A 19,835-nucleotide genomic window follows, 5' to 3' on the forward strand; every position below is an offset into this window, starting at 1 on the left:
TTAGTTGCTCCACAGCATGTGGGATCTTCCCAGACCAGGGCTCGAACCCATGTGCCCTGCATTGGCAGGCAGATTCCCAACCACTGCACTGCCATGGAAGCCCCCATATATATATATATATTTTCATGTTCTTTTCCATTATGGCTTATCCCAGGATACTGAATATAGTTTCTGGGGCTATACAGTAGGACCTCGTCATTTATCCATTCTATGTATATGAGTTTGCATCTGCTAATCCCGAACTCCCACTCCTTTCCTCCCCTACCCCCCTTGGCAGCCACAAGTCTGTCTTCTATGTCTGTGAGTCTTTCTGTTTTGTAGATAGGTTCATTTGCATTGTACCAAAAAATAATTTTAAAATATGTATGTGTCTAAAATGGAGCTCACCAAAATGCTGAGTGGTGGGTTTGCAGGCTATGTGTGGAGGTTTGAGAATTTCTCCAAGCTTTGCCCACCCAGGGTAAGGGACCTTGGCGGCTGGAGCACCCGGCCCCTGACACTGGCCTTTAGGCGGCTCAGCTTTCATGACACCTCCATCTCCTTGGATCTCAAGGGGAGACTTTCTCTGGGCACATCCTGCCTCTGAGACACATCCTGCCAAAGGAAACCAGCCACCCTTCTCTCTGGGGCTGTGGGTGTTCTGTTGGGTGTATGGAGTTGAATAATGTCCTCCCTACCCGAAATCATGTCCACTTGGAACCTCAGAATGTTACCTTATTTGGAAACAGAGTCTTTGCAGATGTAATTAAGTTGAGATCGTAGGAGGTCATGCTGAATTAGGGAGGGCCCCTCACCCAATATGACCTGTGTCTTTGTAAGAAGATGGCCATGTGAAGACAGAGCGACACAGAAGAGAAGCCCATGTGATGATGGAGGCCGAGATTGGGGTGATGCAGCTGCAAGCCCGGGAACCCCAAGGATTACCGGCAGCCACCAGAGGCCAGGAAAGAGTCAGGGAACAGGTTCTCCCTCAGAGCCTCCAAAGGGGATCAACCCTGCCGACATCTTCATCTTGGGCTTCTGGCCTCCAGAACTATGAGAATTCACTTCTGTTCTTTTAAGCCACCCAGTGTGTGGCACTTTGTTACAGCGCTCGGGAGACGAATACACTGGGCCAAGGCCGAGGAAGCTCCCATGTGGGCGCTGGTCCTGGCCTGGCCCCCAGGGCGGCGCTGGAGAGCAGCGGCCCCAGCTCAAGGCTGCTCTGAAGCAGCCCTGTGAGTGCACCCGAGGCCCGGGCAGGGGTGGACCACAGCTTTCTGAGAACATTACCACTTTCTTCAGAAACCTTCTGATTTGCATGGAAAACGAATCCTTCCTGACCAATGCGATGCCCTGCTTGCTTGATCCTAGGTGATCCGCCTACGATGCACAAAAGCGAAAGAGAGGAAGGAGAGATGCCTCAGCGTGAGGACCACGATGCTGACTCAGCAGGTCTTTCCCCGGGACAGTGAGGGGATGGGGCGCAGGGTGTGCCGGAGCCCAGGCTGGTGGCTGGCAGTGCCTGGCGCAGGTCACCCCCTTCGGCTGCGCCTTTCCGGCTCCCACGGGCTCCTCAGAGGCTGAGTGGCACCTCCCTAAGCCCCGGCCCGTACCCCACCCTTTCCTTTCCTCCCCCTGCTCATCAGGGCTGATCGTCCTAACACAGCAGCTTAATAGTCACTTCAGAACTAGATCGGTGGAAGATTAAGGGTTGCTAAGTTGGAACCAGGGGCTGATGTTCTATAAAAAGCAGAGGCTTTGGGATGGGTTTAGGTTTTTAAAAGTAAGCCATTTTAGAAACTCTTCCTACACAAAAATGAGGCACTGGGATTTGTCCCTTTCCACACCCGCTTCTTCTTCTGTGCACCCACCTCTTTTCCAGCTTCTCCAACCCCTTTACATCCCCGCCTAGGCCCCTGCCCCAAGCCCTGCCCTCCGCACACACCCGGCCCCTCCAGACAGGTCAGCGCCTTTAAAGAGATGCGCCACATCCTTCCAGGAGTCTAGGGTCAGAGATGGGAGGAGGGGACCCCCGACCATGCTGGGGCAGGGGGACAGTTGACAGAGGGGGTGACTGTCCCAAGGGCGGTGTGACTCACGAAGGCCCTGCCCGGAGTGGCTGCATTTCAGAAAAGCGCTGCAGGGAGAGGAACACTCAGGAATGAGTTGCTCCTGGTGAGCCCAGATGAACCGTGCGGGGAAGGGGAGGCCTTCCCTGACCCCTTGGATTAGCTGTAGGTCCCGGGAAATCGCCCTGAGTACTTGCTCGGGGCTGGCACGAGTCATATCTTTCTCCATGCTGATGCCGGGGTGAGCGGGGACAGGGAACCATCAGGTGTCTCTCTGCCTGCCACCCGAATCTAAAGACGAGGCGGCTCTGTGTTGCAAAAATGAAGAACGTTGAAGCTGGCTAGAAAAAGGAACTTGACTTACTTTTTTATCTCTATGCATTAGAGAGCAACTGGGCAAGCAAAGTAACTGCAAAGCAGCTGTGTACACACACACACACACACACACACACACAGAGACACACACATGCACACGCACACACACACACACACACCCTGAACAGAAAATTTCTGGTTTTCTCAGCTCCACAGTGAGCAAGTTATGTAGAATCTGGGAGCCTTGAGTGAACCAATTTCAGCTCCACTCTGGGGGCAGAAAATATGTAGTTTTTTTTGTTGTTTTCTTTTTTTGTCTGCGCTGTGTGACATACAGGATCTTAGTGGAACTCAGTTCCCCAGAGAAGGATGGACCCCGGGCCCCCTGCAGTGGAAGCTCAGAGTCTTAACCACTGGACTACCAGGGAAGACCGGCTTTTTATTTTTGAGATTCACCCTTAACTAGTTTTTCTGCCCCATCATAAGCCTTTTAATGTATCAGCCAAGCCAGCCCTCCCTGGAAAGCTCACTCACTGCCAGGAGGCCTCCACTTTCTCCGTGGTAAATTCCAGAACATTCGTTTGGGGGCATAACATCCTCTGTGTAGCTACTGAGTAAGATTATGATGTTATGAAAAGTCCTTAGGGCAGAAGGAAACAGTGACAGAGCGAGGGGAGCAGAGGTACAGAATTGCCCACAGGTCTGGCAATGATTAGCCGTCCACATCGTAATTAGGAGCTGGGACTCCTGGGCTGGGGGAGCCTCTTTGCCTGAAGACCTCCTTGTGGAGGAAACACAGCCTCGGGGCAGCCCTGCCCCTGGTCAGCAGAGACTTGAGGCCCCTTTGTCCTCTCAGACACAGGCCTGGGAGGGTCCCCAGCCAGGGGAGAACAGGAGGGGACAGAACCAGATGGATACCTTGGCCAGGGAGACACTTGAGGGTATGGTTGTATTCCAACATCCTTTTATTCCAACTGCGGGGGGGCGGTCAAGTTGTCCAGAGGTAAGTCCAGGGCTAACGCAGATCGTGTGGGTGGGTAGACGGGTGGCAGCTCCACCCTGAGCGACCCTCCCTCCGCTTCTGATGTTTTCTTTTTCTAAGGCAGTTCGTTGAAGTGTAAAACCATTTCTACTTTACAGAATATAATTTATAGAATTATATAATATTATAATTGTTTTGTCTATGCTGTCATAATTATCTAGTATAATTTATAAATACATAATACATATTTATATATAGTATTTTACAGAGTAAAATGTAATTTATAATATTAGGTCATTTATACCACATACTGGTCAATGATTTTTGACAAATGTGTAAAATTATGTAACGACCATCACAGTTAAGATACAGCACAGACCCATCACTCCCTGCATAATGATGCCCCTTTGGAGAGTGGCCTTCCCTGACCCTCAGGACCTCACAAGCCCCATCTGTCTTCTGCCCCATCCCAACGTCCTCCCAAGTCTTGCTTCCCTCAGAGCCATTGTTGCAGGCACTGAGTCACTGGAACTCCGTGTGCAGGTTTCTCAGGGATCCTATCACCCCCCTCCACTGTTGGTTTTTGAAGCTTAAATATATTATTTATATCCAAACCAGACTTTGTTTTAATTTTGCTTTCCAGACTTTAAGGGAAGCAAATGCAGCCATAATATTTGAAAATATACTTCTTAGCTTATCTCGTTTTCGGCTGGGAGAATTGCCATGTTTGAAACCCAGTCAAGACCTAGTGATGATCTTGAATCGTTTTTAATTCACTTCAGCTTTCTGAAATGCGCTTTGCAGGACTTCGCTGTGGCTGGCATGATTAAAAACAAAACAAACACAAAATAAATGAATAAATACAACATAAAACAAAAAAACCCAAAAAGATCAACGTCCACTTCCAAATTTAGACCCGATCACCCTAAGCAAAATTCCTGCAGTGTCTATTGTCGTTTCATCCTACAGCTGACCTAGAACCAGTACTATGACTGAATGGCTCCCCTCCCCGGAGAAGGGCCCGTGGGCCCCTCAACCACGTGGCCGATGCTCTGCGTCTGAAAGGAATGAGGCTCTCATTACTGCTAATTAAAGATTTCACATGTTCCACCGAACTGTAGCCGGAAAGCCTGGCACATCCATCCCTGCTGGTGCCTCTCTCCTTGACTTTTTTTAAGCAAACGCTTACATAACGCAGCGCTGGCTCTGTGCCGGCTCTGCTCACACACAGCCCCCATCAGAGGAGCCGGGTGACGGCTCCCTGGGGCTCCACGAGTGACAGAGGAAGGCAAACGTCTCTGGAAGGACGCCTGGCCACCAGCTACTGCGGTCCCCTACAACGGTCCCAGCAGGAAGTTCTCTTTTTAGTCCAGTGGAAATCTCCTCCTGGGCACCCCCCTTCCCGCTGCCCCCAGGCCTGGGGGAGTTAACAGTTTTAGGGTGAAGCCAAGTCCCTCCCCTTAAGGAGGGCCCAGCCCAGGCTATATTTGCAGGGGTCCTGGAGCCAGCAGGGTGCAGAGGGGGTCCTGGGGGACCCCGGTCTCCGGCTCTGTGCTGCTGCTCTAGGTGAGGACAGCCGCATCCTGGGGACTGTCCCTGAGCCCCTCCCACAGCGCCACCCCCATCCCTCCTAGAGGTCCTACTGTCCTTCGCAATGAAACACGTGCAAAGCTGGGCTCAACCCCCTCTGCCCCCTGGGCGCCAGCCCCGGGCCCGTGTGGTCTGGGCTCAGAGGAGGGTGGGATTTGGGGCAGCCGAGCCTAGAAGGAGAAAATTCAAGGTGAGAGGAAGGGCACACCGGGGCGGGAAGAAGAGAGACACGAGGTGTTCAGATGCTTGTGACTCAGGAAGCTTGGCTGCGGCAGCATCAGCATCGTGAGGAGAAGGAAGCGGGGGAGAGGGAGAGAGGGGAGAGGTGGGGAGAGGAGGGAGGGGGGAGGGGAGGGGTGAATGGGGAGGGGAGGGAGAGAGGGGAGAGGTGGGGAGAGGAGGGAGGGAGGGGAGGGGAGGGTGAATGGGGAGGGAGGGAGAGATGGGAGAGGTGGGAGGGAGGGGGGGAAGGGCTGAAGTGGGGAGAGGAGGGGCGGCAGGCCTGGTAGCTGGGCCAGGTTGGAGGAGGTCTGTGGCCCAGCTGAGGCGCTGGGGGGTGACCACGTGTGTCCCCACCTCCCGTCCCTTCCTTGCATCCTGGCCGCCTGAGGACTAGATGAAGATTTCAGGATGGGGGAGGGGAAAGGGGAGGGGGGAGGGAGTACGGACTCGCAGCCCCGCCCGCGAGGAAGCGCTGGTTCTAAGACAGGCATAAAGTACTTTCTCGAAGAACGCGCTGTGCGAGTGGAAAGGAGCAAACCGGCGCTCCCACGCGGCCGCCCGCGCCCCGGGGGCTGCTGGCAGCGAAAGGGGCTGACGCCGCGCCGAGGCCGAGCCCGGCTGGGGAAGGCGGTCCCGCACGGCTCTGCACGCTCTTCATCAGTGTGGCTGCTTATTACTGTTTACGTCGTGCTGGTTCCAAGGAGTCTCTGTAAACATTAGCTTAAGCTTTGCTTGTGTGCCCCGCCACCCCCCCCTCCCTTAACACACACAAACATGCCAAGAGGCTCCTTTAAAAACAGACTGAGAAAATCCGGTCTGGAAGAGCACGCGGCTGACAGCTTAGGTGGATTGTATAAAAGCAGATTCTGGTGAAACAGGTTGAACCCAGGCTAGCTCTGCAGGGGAAGGGTGAGTGGGGACGGTGTCCAGGTTGGAGGCGTTCGTGGGCAGGGGCTTCTCCTGGACCGCCGTGCTGGTTGCCCCTGACCCTTCCAACTTCTCTGCATGAGTCTGAAACCTTCCTGGTTTCAGCTGCAAATTAGGCCAGGCTGTTTCCAGGTCTTTGGATGACGTGTAAGCCCAGCTGCTGGGCAGCCCCCAGCCCTGTCTTGGGGAACTTGCCCACCTTCTGGGCCCCAGCTGAGTTGGCCAAGGATGAGGGGGCTGCTGACCCAAGAGGGATCCCTACGGTAGCCTGCAAAAGGCCTGGCACAGAGAGCCTTGACAGTGAGGGGAGCCCTGGGCCCATCAGCTTCCTGGTTTCTGGAATCCATCGGGCAGGAGCTAAAGGCATCATGGGCTGGTGGTCCCAGGCCCATCAGAGTGCTGTGAGTGGGGCCATGGGACGAGCAGAGAAGGATGTGGGGTGCACGGTAAGGAAGCCAGCACTGCGGACAGCGATAGGGAGACAGGGCAGAGGTGGCCTGACCTGTGGCAGACACCCCCCAAGTCCAGTTCCAGTGAAGCCAAGGCCCAGCCCAGCACAGGTCCTGGCCTTGGACTTTCAGAAGATCCTACTGACATAGAACCTCTATGACAATAAACTCCAACCGCTGACTTGAGGGGCCTGAGAGAGCCTCCACCCCCTGGGGAAAGAAAATAAGTAAAACCCATGTACCTAAATCAGCCTCTTCCAAGTAGGTTGTTTAAATGCAGAATGGAACGGGGTCAGTCAAGATCAGAGCCCCAGCACCTGGCCACTCCTGTGCGAGCGTATTCACCGGCCAAGCGGATCTCAGCTCCTGCAGCTCTTACCCTCACACACCTACCAGCACCCCCTGAGTGGTTTTTCTTAACTCTCAGGTGAAATCCAATTCTATTCCAAGCCTTGAAAGATTCAAGCGCCTACTGTGTGCAGGGCACTGGGCGGGGCCTATGAGGGCTGCACGGGTGATGGAGCTACGGTGCTATCCTTCCATCGGGAGAAGCGCAGGAAGGAGGCTGCAGGGGACGCAGGCAGCCAGGGGTTCCTGAAGGCTGTGTTCGCGATCGTTATCGCTGACAGTTCTCTATCTCTGGAAGCAGACTGAATAACAGCCCTGTGGCGCAGAGTGGAAAGGGGGACAGGGGAAGAGCAACATTACAGTAGAAAAACTTGACAGAGGCTTCCTTGGCCAAACAACCAAGGTCCACGTCAACAGGGATAAATCATGTTGAGAGTGTGGACCTTTGGATGTAATGAAAATGGAATTTACCTCTACGGCCTTCTTCCCCAAACCCATCCTCCCTATCTAATCATGAGGAAAACATCAGGCAGATTCTGATAGGAGAGCATCCTACAGAATGCCTGATGAATCCCTCAAAACTCTCAAGGTCATCAACAACAAGGAAAGCCTGAGAAACTGTCAGACCCAAGAGGAGCCTGAGGAGACGCGACAACTCAATGCAATGTGGGATCCTGGATGGGATTTTTCATTTTTTTTTAAGGTAGTTTTTAGTTTTAAATTTTATTTATTTTTTGGCTGCATTGGGTCTTCCTTGCTGTGCGCGGGCTTTCTCTACTTGCAGCAAGCCGGAGCTACTCTTTGTTGCGGTGCGCGGGCTTCTCATCGTGATGGCTTCTCTTGTTGCGGAGCACGGGCTCTAGTCTCACGGGCTTCAGCAGTTGCAGCACGTGGGCTCAGTAGTTGTGGCGCATGGGCTTAGTTGCTCCACGGCATGTGGGAGCTTCCTGGACCAGGGATCAAACCCGTGTCCCCTACATTGGCAGGCAGATTCTTAATCACTGTGCCAACAGAAAGTGAATATTAGGTAAAAACTTCAGAAATCTGAATAATCTACAGTCATCAGTTAATAATAAGGTATCAATATCGGTTCATTATTTGTAACAAATGTACCACATTAATGTTAGATTTTATTAATAGGGGAAATGGTGCAGGGCTTATCGGAGCTCTATACTTTCTGCTCAGCATTTCTATAGATCTAAAACTGTTTTAAAAAATAAAGTCTAGGGCTTCCCTGGTGGCGCAGTGGTTGAGAGTCCGCCTGCCGATGCAGGGGATGCGGGTTCGTGCCCCGGTCCGGGAAGATCCCACATGCTGCGGAGCGGCTGGGCCCGTGAGCCATGGCCACTGAGCCTGCGCGTCCAGAGCCTGTGCTCTGCAGCGGGAGAGGCCACAACAGTGAGAGGCCCGCGCACCGCAAAAAAAAAAAAAAAAAAAAAGAAATAAAGTCTATTAAAAAGAACCCTGCAGGAATGAGGTTTGGGATGGCCAGTCTGTGAACCAGGACCTCTGCTGTCCAGGCATTTTGGTGAGCTATTCAGTATCTTTTAATAAAGCCCTTTTCTGCTTAAACTAGCTGCAGTGGGAGTTTGGTTGTTTGCAACCAACAACCTAGAATAATACACACGTTTACCTACTTACGGCATTTAAGAAAAGAACTGCGGGAGATTTGGTGTCATTTTCCATTTTGAGTTTGACAGTCACTTTACAAAGGCAGGGTAATGTGCATAAAGTGTCTGGGGATAGAATCGGGACTAATGAGATCATATTTGCAAGATGCTTTGAGCTCCCTGGAGCTACTGAAAGGCAAGGTACAGGTATTATCATCATGAGAAAAAAACAAGCTTTGAGAACTTTGGCAGGGAGGCGGCTATAAGTGGAAATCAGTTCAATTACTCTCTCCTTTTAAAACAGACAAGTTCTATAAAAGTTAAAGATAAGTGATTTTTTTTTTTTTTTTTTTTTGGTAAATCAAATTCCTCCTGACTTCTTCAGTCAAACACTGCTGCCTGTTCTATGATCTTTCAATTATTTTTGGTTTTGGGCTCCCTCTGACAATATATGCAGGCAGCTTGAGTTTCTCTGCTTCTAGATTCTCCAGCAGAATATCCTCAAACTCCAAAACCAAGCTCCGTTTTGAGGGGGAAAAAATCATATGCTTTCCTTTAATGTTATTGGAAATTTCAAGACAAATAACATGCTAAAAAAAACCCCAACCAATACCAATGGTAATAGTAGAAGAAAATGATATATATTTTTTAAATTTATTTATTTATTTATTTATTTTTTTGCGGTACACAGGCCTCTCACCGCTGCGGCCTCTCCCGTTGCGGAGCACAGGCTCTGGACACGCAGGCTCAGCGGCCATGGCTCACGGGCCCAGCCCTCCACGGCATGTGGGATCTTCCCGGATCGGGGCACGAACCCGTGTCCCCTGCATCGGCAGGCGGAGTCTCAACCACTGCGCCACCAGGGAAGCCCTTTAAATTTATTTTTATTTATTTATTTTTGGCTGCATTGGGTCTTTGTTGCTGCACGTAGGCTTTCTCTAGTTGTGGCGAGTGGTGGCTTCTCTTTTTGCAGAGCACGGGCTGTAGGTGCATGGGCTTCAGTAATTGTGGCACACAGGCTCATTAGTTGTGGCTCGTGGGCTCTAGAGCGCAGGCTCAGTAGTTGTGGTGCATGGGCTTAGTTGCTCCATGGCATGTGGAACCTTCTCAGACCAGGACTCGAACCCGTGTCCCCTGCATTGGCAGGCGGATTCTTAACTACTGCGTCCCCAGGGAAGCCGAAAATGATATTTTTGTCTCTAAAGATACATTTTAAAAATTGTCGGCTCTTATAAACATTGCAGTTTTTGTGCCTCCTACAGAAGAGGAGCCCGGGGCTCAGCATGGCCCTTTCGACATCAGGTCTGTTGTGTTGTTTAGTTTTTAAAGTCCATAGTAAGGGAAAAAATCAGATACATGTGGGTAAAAAATGAGATCTCAATAGGAATGTTTTCTCCCTTTTTTTTTTTTGCGGTACGCGGGCCTCTCACTGTTGTGGCCTCTCCCGTTGCGTAGCACAAGCTCCGGACGCGCAGGCTCAGCGGCCATGGCTCATGGGCCCAGCCGCTCCGCGGCATGTGGGATCTCCCCGGACCGGGGCACGAACCCGTGTCCCCTGCGTCGGCAGGTGGACTGTTAACCACTGTGCCACCAGGGAAGCCCTCTCCCTTTCTTTAAGGAGAGGTATTTTACCTCCAAATGTTCAAAGTCATCATGTCAGTGGACTGTCATGATTAACAGGGATTATTGGCTCTCATTCCTCCTCGGCCACCTTCAACCCAAGTTGTGTTTCTTGTTTTTCCTTTTAAAACCTTACAAGAGGCTATGAAGATTGGCCAACACATTCCAGAACATTCCCTACCAAGTTCCCTGATACTATCTTGGTGGACACATGGCCTGTTTCCCAAGATGTAAATGAAGACAGTTTAACCATTTTGCAAGCATGTAGCAAGAGCCGCTAGTTTCAAAACTGGGCAAAAGACCGCTGTACCCTTCTCCAGGCAGTTTTGGTGTCTTAGGGTTTCTTGATTTGCCACACCTGCCTCCTGGCACGAGATTCAGATTTAGCAAAGATTCCTCATGTGACAAGTAATTAGAAATCCAACTCAGACGACAAAGGAGGTGCTGTGGCTCCCATAATGGAAGTCCGGAGGTGGACGGATTTCCCTGAAGGCTGATGTGGTGACTCAGGTACGTGATGTGGGAACCCTAGCTGTCTTCCTCTCGTAGAGACAGTTTTATCCTGAGGCCTGTCCCCCTTGTGGACCTGTAGAAGTCAAAGCCAGCTACTTTCTCCTTCATGTCCAGTAGGAGACAGAGTGGGTCTGTCTGCAAACCCCCAAGAAGTCAGAGGGTCATGTGATTGGACAGTTTCCACTATATGATCATTGATGGACCCATGATGTGACCAGGATGCTGTGCTGTGCTGTGCTGATGGGCAGAAGTCCACCACAGCCCAACCCCTGGAACTAGAAATGGTACCTACACCCCACTCCCCAACACTGGGCTTCCCCAGGGCAGAGGGCGTGCACCTGAATGAAATCTGTTGCCCTTAGAAAGGAGGAAAGGTCAACGGCTGCTCTCAGCAGGCCCCCTGCAAGGACCTCTGTTGTGATTTTCTGGAAATTACCTTTGGCAAAAGCCGGAACTTCCAAATTTCTTCTTGGAGATGTTTGCCAGCACAGATGGCATATTAGGGGAAAAGGGAGTTTCTTGATAAGCTCTGAGATGAGACTTTTCAGCCATGGCATCTAGAAAGTAGATCCTGAATTCAGCATATATATGCACTAGATACACATTTATCTTTTTCATGGAATACTTTTCAATAACCTTGTCTTTGAAAGTTTTAGGTTGAAAAAGTATAAAAAGACAGTTTTAGCAACGATTCTCAGCATCCGTGACTTGGTTCGGGCACTAAGTGTTTTCCTAAGGGGAAGTTCATATTCCAACTTTCAAGTATAATTGTCAATAGGACAAGACTTGCTGAAAGATAATCATTTTAAGAACTTTACAGCTGTATGTTTTTACCCTAGTATTCCACAAATACGACACCTCCCCTTCCAGCATGTAAAGGTGTTTATTTCCCTTTGCCAATCATCAAACCCTAGTGGAGAACTTTCTGACTGACATTCAGATCTTCATACAGAGCGAAGTGAATCATCTGAGGCAACCCTCAGATGCATAGCTTTTCATGTAGTTGATTACCGTTGGTTGAGGTTTTCTTATCAATTCCTGGGCAGAAGTTTGAAAGGTAACACTGACGATGCATGATACAGCACATTCCAGAAATGAGTGTTTTCCTTTGATTTTTGCTCGGTATCTGCAAATCCCAGCATTTCAGGAGCATCACCAGGGCAGAACACCATTAATGTTTTTTTTTTTTTTTCTATTTGACTAATTTACTTTGAAGAATTTTCACATGGCTTCCAAACTGTCATCAGCTTTCACGACGATGTGTAAGACCTGAGAAAACCACATTTCTTTTCCAACAGTATCTCGAGCCATTGAGCCTAATGAAATTATTAAGCTCAATTTCCTCTACTGGTTTACTCAGCACACATAGGGAAAAGAGGGGCATTAACTCAGTCTTTTGCAAAACTTGAAGTTTGATGTTCTAAGCTAATTCAGTTAATGATTATTTGATTGAAAAATTGGACTGGCTTGAACAGCAATCTGAATTTTTTTCTTAGATTCTTCTCCAAAGGAAACTTGAGCAGCTGTCAGAATGCAAATTTTGACGAGTTTCTCCACTGTGAAAGGTTGGTTTTGTTGTTATTGTTGCTTTAATCTTAGTAATGGAAAAAGCTGAATCATACAAAACCTTCTGCACTTTGTTGATTCCTGATATTATGTTCTAGTTCTGTCCAATCTTACGTGCAGCCGAAAATTCTCCTTTGCAGGAAAAGCAAAGGTATAAACATAAATGTCCTCTTAAAATATTTTGGCTGAAATATCACTTAAATCAATAACTTCTGTCAGGGACTTTCCTGGTGGCACAGTGGTTAAGAATCCGCCTGCCAATGCAGGGGACACGGGTTCGAGCCCTGGTCTGGGGAGATCCCACATGCCGCGGAGCACCTAAGCCCATGAGCCACAGCTACTGAGCCTGCGCTCTAGAGCCCGCGAGCCACAACTACTGAGCCTGCGTGCCACAACTACTGAAGCCCACGCGCCTAGAGCCTGTGCTCTGCAACAAGAGAAGCCACAGCAACAAGCCCGCGCACCACAACGAAGAGTAGCCTCCTCTTGCCACAGCTAGAGAAAGCCCACGCGCAGCAACGAAGACCCAACACAGCCAAAAATAAATAAATTAAATAAATAAAATTTAAAAATATTAAATGTGTTGGCATCTCTTAAAGAAAAAAAGAATTTCTGTCATAGTTACACAACAATTCTGGAACTCCAACATACTGGAAAAAAAGTACTCCATCCTGCGTGAATCCATATATGACAATAAACATTGCCACAAATTGTTGATGCCATCTTCAGCCACCCAAAGAGAAAAGAAGAGTAAGCAAAAATGAAAGGTTTGATGGAAATACCTGGTCCCATACTTGTAGAGTGATGAGGGGTGTCCAGTGGTGGGTCCAGACACCCAGGCATGTCTGAAATTTGGAATGCTGAGACCACTTTCAGGTTCAAAGACTGTGTCCTTGGTCTGAGCCCACCACATTTAATGGCTCCATGGCAAGATTTAAATAATCTTTCTGGACAGTAGTCTAATGTTGCCAACTCAAGTTCAAGGATAAGTGCTAACTTATACAAACAAAAGACGGTCCCAGAATCTACTTTTATACTTTATTACAGTATCTATAAAATCCAATGTTAATTAAAAAATATATGCATACTTATATTTAAACAGCAAGCTCACATACTGTGCAGTAGGAAGCAGCAGAAAAAACTTGGATTTTATAATCCAGGTGAATAGGACACATTGTGTTAACACGTGAGCTTCCTCTAAAGCCTTTCTTGCTTTATTTTCTGCCTATAGGCACCATTCAGGGGACTTATTTGTTCTCTGTAGTTTGTATTATAAAATAAATATCTGTTTTTAATTTTCCAAGTATAACATTAAAATGCTTAATATGTTTCCCCCAATTTCCCACACCTGCCGGCCATATTCTGCCGGACCCCACTCCTACTAAATACTTCCAAAGAAAAAGTGCTTGGGAATTCCCTGGCGATCCAGTGGTTAGGACTCTGTGCCTCCATTGCCGGGGGCCGGGTTCGATCCCTGGTCAGGGAGCTAAGATCCCACAAGCCCTGTGGTGAAGCCAAAAAAAAGAGTGCTTAACATGGAATGACACAGCAATGAATCCCAGAGAAGCAAGAGTTATTCTGTGAATCTCAACTACTCTGATTTTTTTATATGGACATAAAACCAAATTTTAAAGTAGGCAGCCCTCAGGTTAGGAACAGAGATGTGTATTAAAATACTATTTGTCAGGCTTTTTTTTTTGGCATGGAGAATTATGTCTGCATTAAACAAAATGTTATAAAGGGTGCCTCACCAATGTCCTATATCCATGTGAAATGAATTATACTAATCAAGGACTTCGGACATATATGGACTCAGGTAGATTGAAAGCGGGCCCTCCGCAGGTTTGGATGCTGAGAACAAGGAGATTTAATGAGGCGTAGGAAAACATCGTCCACCAACAGTACAACCTTCCAGGTTGTCTGATTCTAGTCTTTCATTGTCTTTGAGCTGTTTTCTGTCTCAGTAAGTTGTAGGTACCTGTGTTAGTTTCTTAGGGCTATCGTAACAAAGTGGCACCAGCTAAGTGGTTTAGAACAGAAATGGATTGTTTCACAGCTCTGGAGCCTAGAAGTCTGAAGTCAGGGTGTCAGCAGTTCCATCCTCTCTCTGAAGGCTCTGGGGGATCCCTCCCCACCTCTTCCAGCTTCTCATTCCCGCCGCTAGCCATGCTTGGGCTTCTTGGTTCACAGACACATCACTACGATCTCCACTCTTGTCTTCACATGATGTTCTCCCCGTGCGTGTGTCTGTGTCCAAACTTCCATCTTCTTCTAAGGACATCAGTCGTATTGGATTTGGGGCTCACCCTCATCCAGGATGACCTCATCTTAACTTGATTACATTGCAAAGACCGTATTTCCAAATAAGGTCCCATTCACAGGTTCTCGGATGGATGTGAATTTTCGGTGGGCGTTGTTCAACCAGGTACAGTAACTAATAGCAATGCAAAGGATTCATGTTTATAGACATGCACAGTCTGTCCTGTTCAGGAGAGGTGTAATTGCCTTCTCTCTCTCCTGGCACCTGGAACAACCAGTGTTTCCTTCATCTGCACGTTCATTTAAATATTCCTGATCTGTAAGTGGGTCTGCTCTTTGGACTCTCTTTTAAACAGATTGGCATGTGTGCCTGGTTCCTTCATTTGTTGAATAAAATCTTTAACAAGCATTTATTTTTATATGTATGTGAGAGTCATGATTTTACCTTTTTTTAAAAACTACTTTTTAACAGTGAAAAGAGGAGGAAAAAGAAAGCACAAGGGAATTCCCTTCCCCTTCCATGGACCCTACTCTAGCCCTGAGCCAAAGGCTGAAGTAGGTCAAGGGTGCCTTGAACCCCCTCTATCTTCCACTCAGCACCTGCTCCAGCCTCCCGGAGACGTCTCCTCAGGTTCTCTGTCCTGCATCCCAAGTGGGTGGAGCCCTCACCTGGAGCCCGAGCACCTGATACCAATGCTTCCTCCTGAATCCCACTCACTTCGTCCCATCCAAAGGCCCTGTCCTCAGCGGCTCCCTTGTGAATTGCAACTGGGAGCAGCTGATCCCCTTTTCCCACTGAACTCCCCCACCTTTTAAAAAGACAGTGTTGTTGACCCATTTTCACCAATATTCAGCCTGATTTTAAGGAATGTAATTGAGATTCTGATCCTACTTTTCCCAGATTCTTCTTCTTTTGCCTCCGAATTCACAAAACGTCTAAATCTGTTTCTTTTTTTAAGTTTACAATTGTGTCCTATGGCATGGCAATGTGTAGACAGTTAGCAAATCAGCTGTTATAAATTGAGGAAGTTTTCAGATACTTTTATTTTTATTTTCAAATTGTTATTTTGGGAGAAATGGGCAGTTTGTTTAGAATTATTCTTATTGATACATTTTTCTGTTTACCTCTTTGGGAGGTGATTTGGTCTAAATATATTTATGGTTGGAGGCAGAGAGGTGGATTTGGGGTCTGGAAGGTTTCAAAGATGTAAATACTCACTAGAGACTGGGGAATATCTGTGGTTGTACCTTGGGTGGCTTTTCCATCTTCAGGGCTGGGAAGCAGCGCCTCTGGAGGGAAAGATGAAGTCTGCCCCAGGAAGGGATTGGCAGGGTGGTGGAGGAAGGTTCTAGGAGACCAGTGTGCCCCACTAAAAGCCAAGAGTAGGAATTCAGTGGGCCTTCCAGGTTTCACGGTTGAAGGGAGCTGGTAACTCCAGATCAGGTCTGTGGTTGCAGCAGTCTGTAAGGTTCTGGAAGCTTTTCCATGTTATTTCTGTGCTCCTGTCCTGGGCCACAAGGAGAGGAGGCAGGCAGACTGGAGGTGACTGTGTCCCACTGCACAGCTGTGGAAGGGCAACTAGGGTTGTGTTAAAGAGGGAACTGCTTAAAGAAGGTGACACTGCTGCCACAGATGCTGGGATGCTGGGTGGTGGCCATGGGCTCCCTGGAGATGTAATAGGGAAGAACCTTTGGATTTTGGGGGTTTTATTGGCTGCTCGACGCAGCTAGTGGGATCTTAGTTCCCCAACCTTCGGCAGTGAAAGCATGGAGTCCTAACCACTGGACCACCAGGGAATTCCTGGGAAGAACCTTTGTACTCTATTACAAGTTAATCACTAAAGGGATATTACCTGTAAGCTTAAGTTATACATAATGGCCCATCTCTGGGAACCCTGCCTCCCAGGTAATGAGTGTTAAGCTAAAATACCTTTGTTTAGCTCACAGGAAACAACATGACCAGGCCCACCTGTGAATGACTGCAGGAAGGAAGAAATGAACACATCCCCTCTGAGGGCTGACCAGAACCAAGAGATGTTTGACTTTCTTCCCTCCCCTTTTAGTATAAAAGAAGCCTGAGTTCTAACTCAGGGGAGATGGTTCTTTGGGACATAAGTCCACCGTCTTCTTGGTTCCTAGCCTTCTGAATAAAGTCACTATTCCTTGCCCCAACGACTTGTCTCCCGGTTTACTGGCCTGTTGTGCAGCAAGCAGTATAGCTTGGACTCAGTGAAAGAGATGGCCCAAGGTGGGTCCACCTCAATTTTGTGGCACCTGATGGCACTGGAGGTTTGGAGAGTATGACAATGACATCCCTGCCTAATCTGTTTACCATCTTTCACTGCTTCCATTTTCAATCTTCCCTAATTATACCTGGGTCTCAGGTGGCTGGTACCCTTGGCGAGCTCCACTCTGCTTCTACAATTCCTTCTTCTGGAATCTGGTATAACTGGCGGTATTTGGAGCAGAGGAAGACCACAGCTCTCCCTTCAGGACAGTTCAACTGGAGGAACCATGTGCTTGTGTTCTAAAGAACGACAGTAATCCCAGTACTAACATATGTAAAGCTTATTATGTGCCAGGTACTGTTTTAAGCATTTTACATAAATTAGCTCATTTATGCCTCATTAATAAAACTATGAAGAAGGTGCTACTACTATTCCCATCCTTACAGACAGAGAAACTGAAGCACAAAGGGGTTCAACAGTAGCTGAAAGACTATCCTACTTGCCAAGGGAAGCTCATTGCTTCCTTAGGTAGTGTGTTAATAATATCCCCCTAACAAGGCTGATCTTGAAGAACAGTGTTTATTTCTAGTGGGCTTGTTGGGGATTGGTAGCTACTGGGCACATTCTTCATCCTCAGTGTTATTTTGGGGTTAAAACGAGCAGCAGTAGGTCCAAGGGACACACAGAGTGAGCGTCCCCGCCATCGCTGATCTGGCCGTGGGGAGTTGGGGGTAAACAATGATATGAGTAATGGTTAAGCTTCCAAGCCAAAGAGAAATGCCTGAACCATGAGTAGTACTAGAAACAGTCCTGAATTCCAGAAGATCTGGAGCTGGGAGACGCCCTCCTCACACCACAGAGTGGGGTGGAAGCAGGAATTCCATTCTCAGCGGGGGGCTAGAGGAGGGTGGGCTCTATCCCAGAGGGTTCCTAGGAGGCCTTCTGTAGGGGCACAGCCTCCAGCTACAGGGATAAAAGGAATTTCTGGGGTGGGGAGAGAGCTGGGGCTCTGGGTTTATCCCTCCTTTCACAAACCTTTACTGAGTGCTAATCATAAGGATATTAGCTAATATTAATGCAGCGCTCATTCAATGGCACTTTCCATGTTAAACCTTTCCCATGTATTGCTTTTCTCAATCTTCTCTTACAACCTTGTAAGGGAGGTGTTACTACCTGTAGAGAGGGAATTTAGCCCTACAGTGTTTAAATAACTTGCCCAAGCCAAAAAGAGCTGAACTTTTAGAAAATGTATTGAGGTATAGCATACATTTGGAAAAACCCTAAGTGTATAGATTGATGAATTATCTCAGAGTGAACCCATCTGTGCAGCCACCTCTCAGGATCACAAGTAGGACATGACATTCCAAGGGCCCCAAACACCTCTCTGTACCCTTCCCAGCCACTACCCCCCCCTCCTCCCCAAAGGTAAACACTATCCACCTTTCATACAACAGAGCTTAGTTTTGCCTGATTTTAAGCTTTCTATAAATGGACTCATATGGCATGTGCTCTCTTTCGTGTTTGCCTCCTTTTGGCCAGCATCATGTCGGTGACATTCACCCATGTTGTTGAGAGCAGCAGAGTCCACCCATGTTCACGGCAGTATAGTGTTCCACTGTGTGAATATGCCACAACAAATGCATCCAGTCTCCTGTTGGTGAACATTTGTTTTCTTCTAGTCCTTGTTGTTTTGTTTCTCGCCTCCTTCTCCTCCTTCCTCCTCTTTCCCGTGATGAAGGAAGCTACTGTGAAGAGCCCAGTCTCTGTCTTATTGGAAATATGTACCCATTTGTGCTGGGTACGTAACCAGGAGTGGGATTACTGAGTCACAGGGTTGATGCTAAGTAGGATTTTGAACACTGATGTGCCAAATCTCAACTTAACAACCATGCCATATGCCCCCATGTGCAGTGGACAGTACCAGGCTGGGGATATGGACCTAAAACCCCAGACAGGCGTCCTGAGGAGACATCTGATGTGGCAGGGGACACAGAGAGAGGGGTGGGGAAAACAAGCAATGTTAGGGGAGGTCTGGAAGTCAGGAGGAGGACTGAGGCTCTGGCTTGGGTTTCTGGGCAGGTGGTGGTGTCACTAAACATAAGAAGGGCAGAAGGAGAGCCAATTTGTGGGAGAAGAATGTGAGTTCAGTCTGGCCCAGGAAGACTCCTAAGACGCCTAAGGGACCTCCAGGAGGTGCTACCCAGAGTACATCAGGCTCTGTGTGTTTGTAAGGCTTACCCCAGGAGCCCTGTGTATGGGGGAAAGCCAGGGAGAAGGTGAGATTGCCCGGGGAAGATGGGCACGGAGTGAAGAGCTTTGTGGACCACTGACGCTGGAGAGTCAGGGTGCCTGGTAAGACCAAGCCGGGGAGAGAGTGGCGAGTGTCTAGAGCGGCAAGAACCAAGAATGCACACAGAATTGTTGAGGGGCTCGAAGACTGGCCCCCACTCAGTGTGCAGACCACACCCACATTGTCAGGACCCCTGGCGGGTGCGGTACTCAACCGCCTCGGTGATGTTCCAGCAGGGGGTGGTAGGCGTGACCCCAGGGAAGGGGTTCTCTTGTTGTGGGTGGTGGAAAGTCAAGGGTAAGTTCTGGAGGCAGAGTCTGATATGAGAAGAATTTAGGTGAGACCTTGTAGAATTAACCTGCAACAGGGAAAGAAGAAAGAGCAGGAACGAGGGTGTGGTGCTGAGTGACCGAAGAAGGGGTTGGAGGGTTCTGGGATGTGGCAAGTCCTAGCAACGAGGTCAAGTGAGGCCCGAAGAGTCGGGTTAGAGGCGGGGTGGGAAATGAGGCCACCAGAGGGTCCGCAGCTAGAACAGAACAAAGGCAGTCTCTCCCAGATTCGCAGAAAATGAATTCCACTCGATGTGTAGAATTCCACCATCTCAGTGTCAAGGGTCATTTACACAACATTTTAACTCTACTCTCTAGTGTCTGATTCTGCTGAAGGGCAAGTGTTCACAGATGACCCCACGGCAGAACTAGTGGAAGTAAATGTTACTAGGAGTATTTGCAAGGGGGTGATCCCGCTTCATTTGAGAACTCTGAGACCCGAGCACACATTGGCTGCGGCGAGGGACACGTTTTGATTTTCTGTTGTGTGGGTACAGCCCTACTTCCTGCTGCCAAGAGAGATCCCAGGTCATGTG

At 48.7% G+C, this 19,835-nt stretch overlaps 1 long non-coding RNA gene across 1 annotated transcript; it reads left to right on the plus strand.

Annotated features, from left to right (window-relative positions):
• The first annotated feature begins 5,435 nt into the window (after positions 1 to 5,435).
• On the plus strand, positions 5,436 to 16,620 carry LOC113630145 (uncharacterized). Its single transcript, XR_003436834.1, has 2 exons — positions 5,436 to 7,587; positions 16,393 to 16,620. It is a non-coding gene; the product is annotated as an uncharacterized LOC113630145 (long non-coding RNA).
• Positions 16,621 to 19,835: the final 3,215 nt, after the last annotated feature.

Source organism: Aethalodelphis obliquidens, unplaced genomic scaffold (assembly GCF_003676395.1).
Source record: "Aethalodelphis obliquidens isolate GAN/ISIS:26980383/991018 unplaced genomic scaffold, ASM367639v1 scaffold29, whole genome shotgun sequence".
Lineage (NCBI taxonomy): Eukaryota > Metazoa > Chordata > Mammalia > Artiodactyla > Delphinidae > Aethalodelphis > Aethalodelphis obliquidens.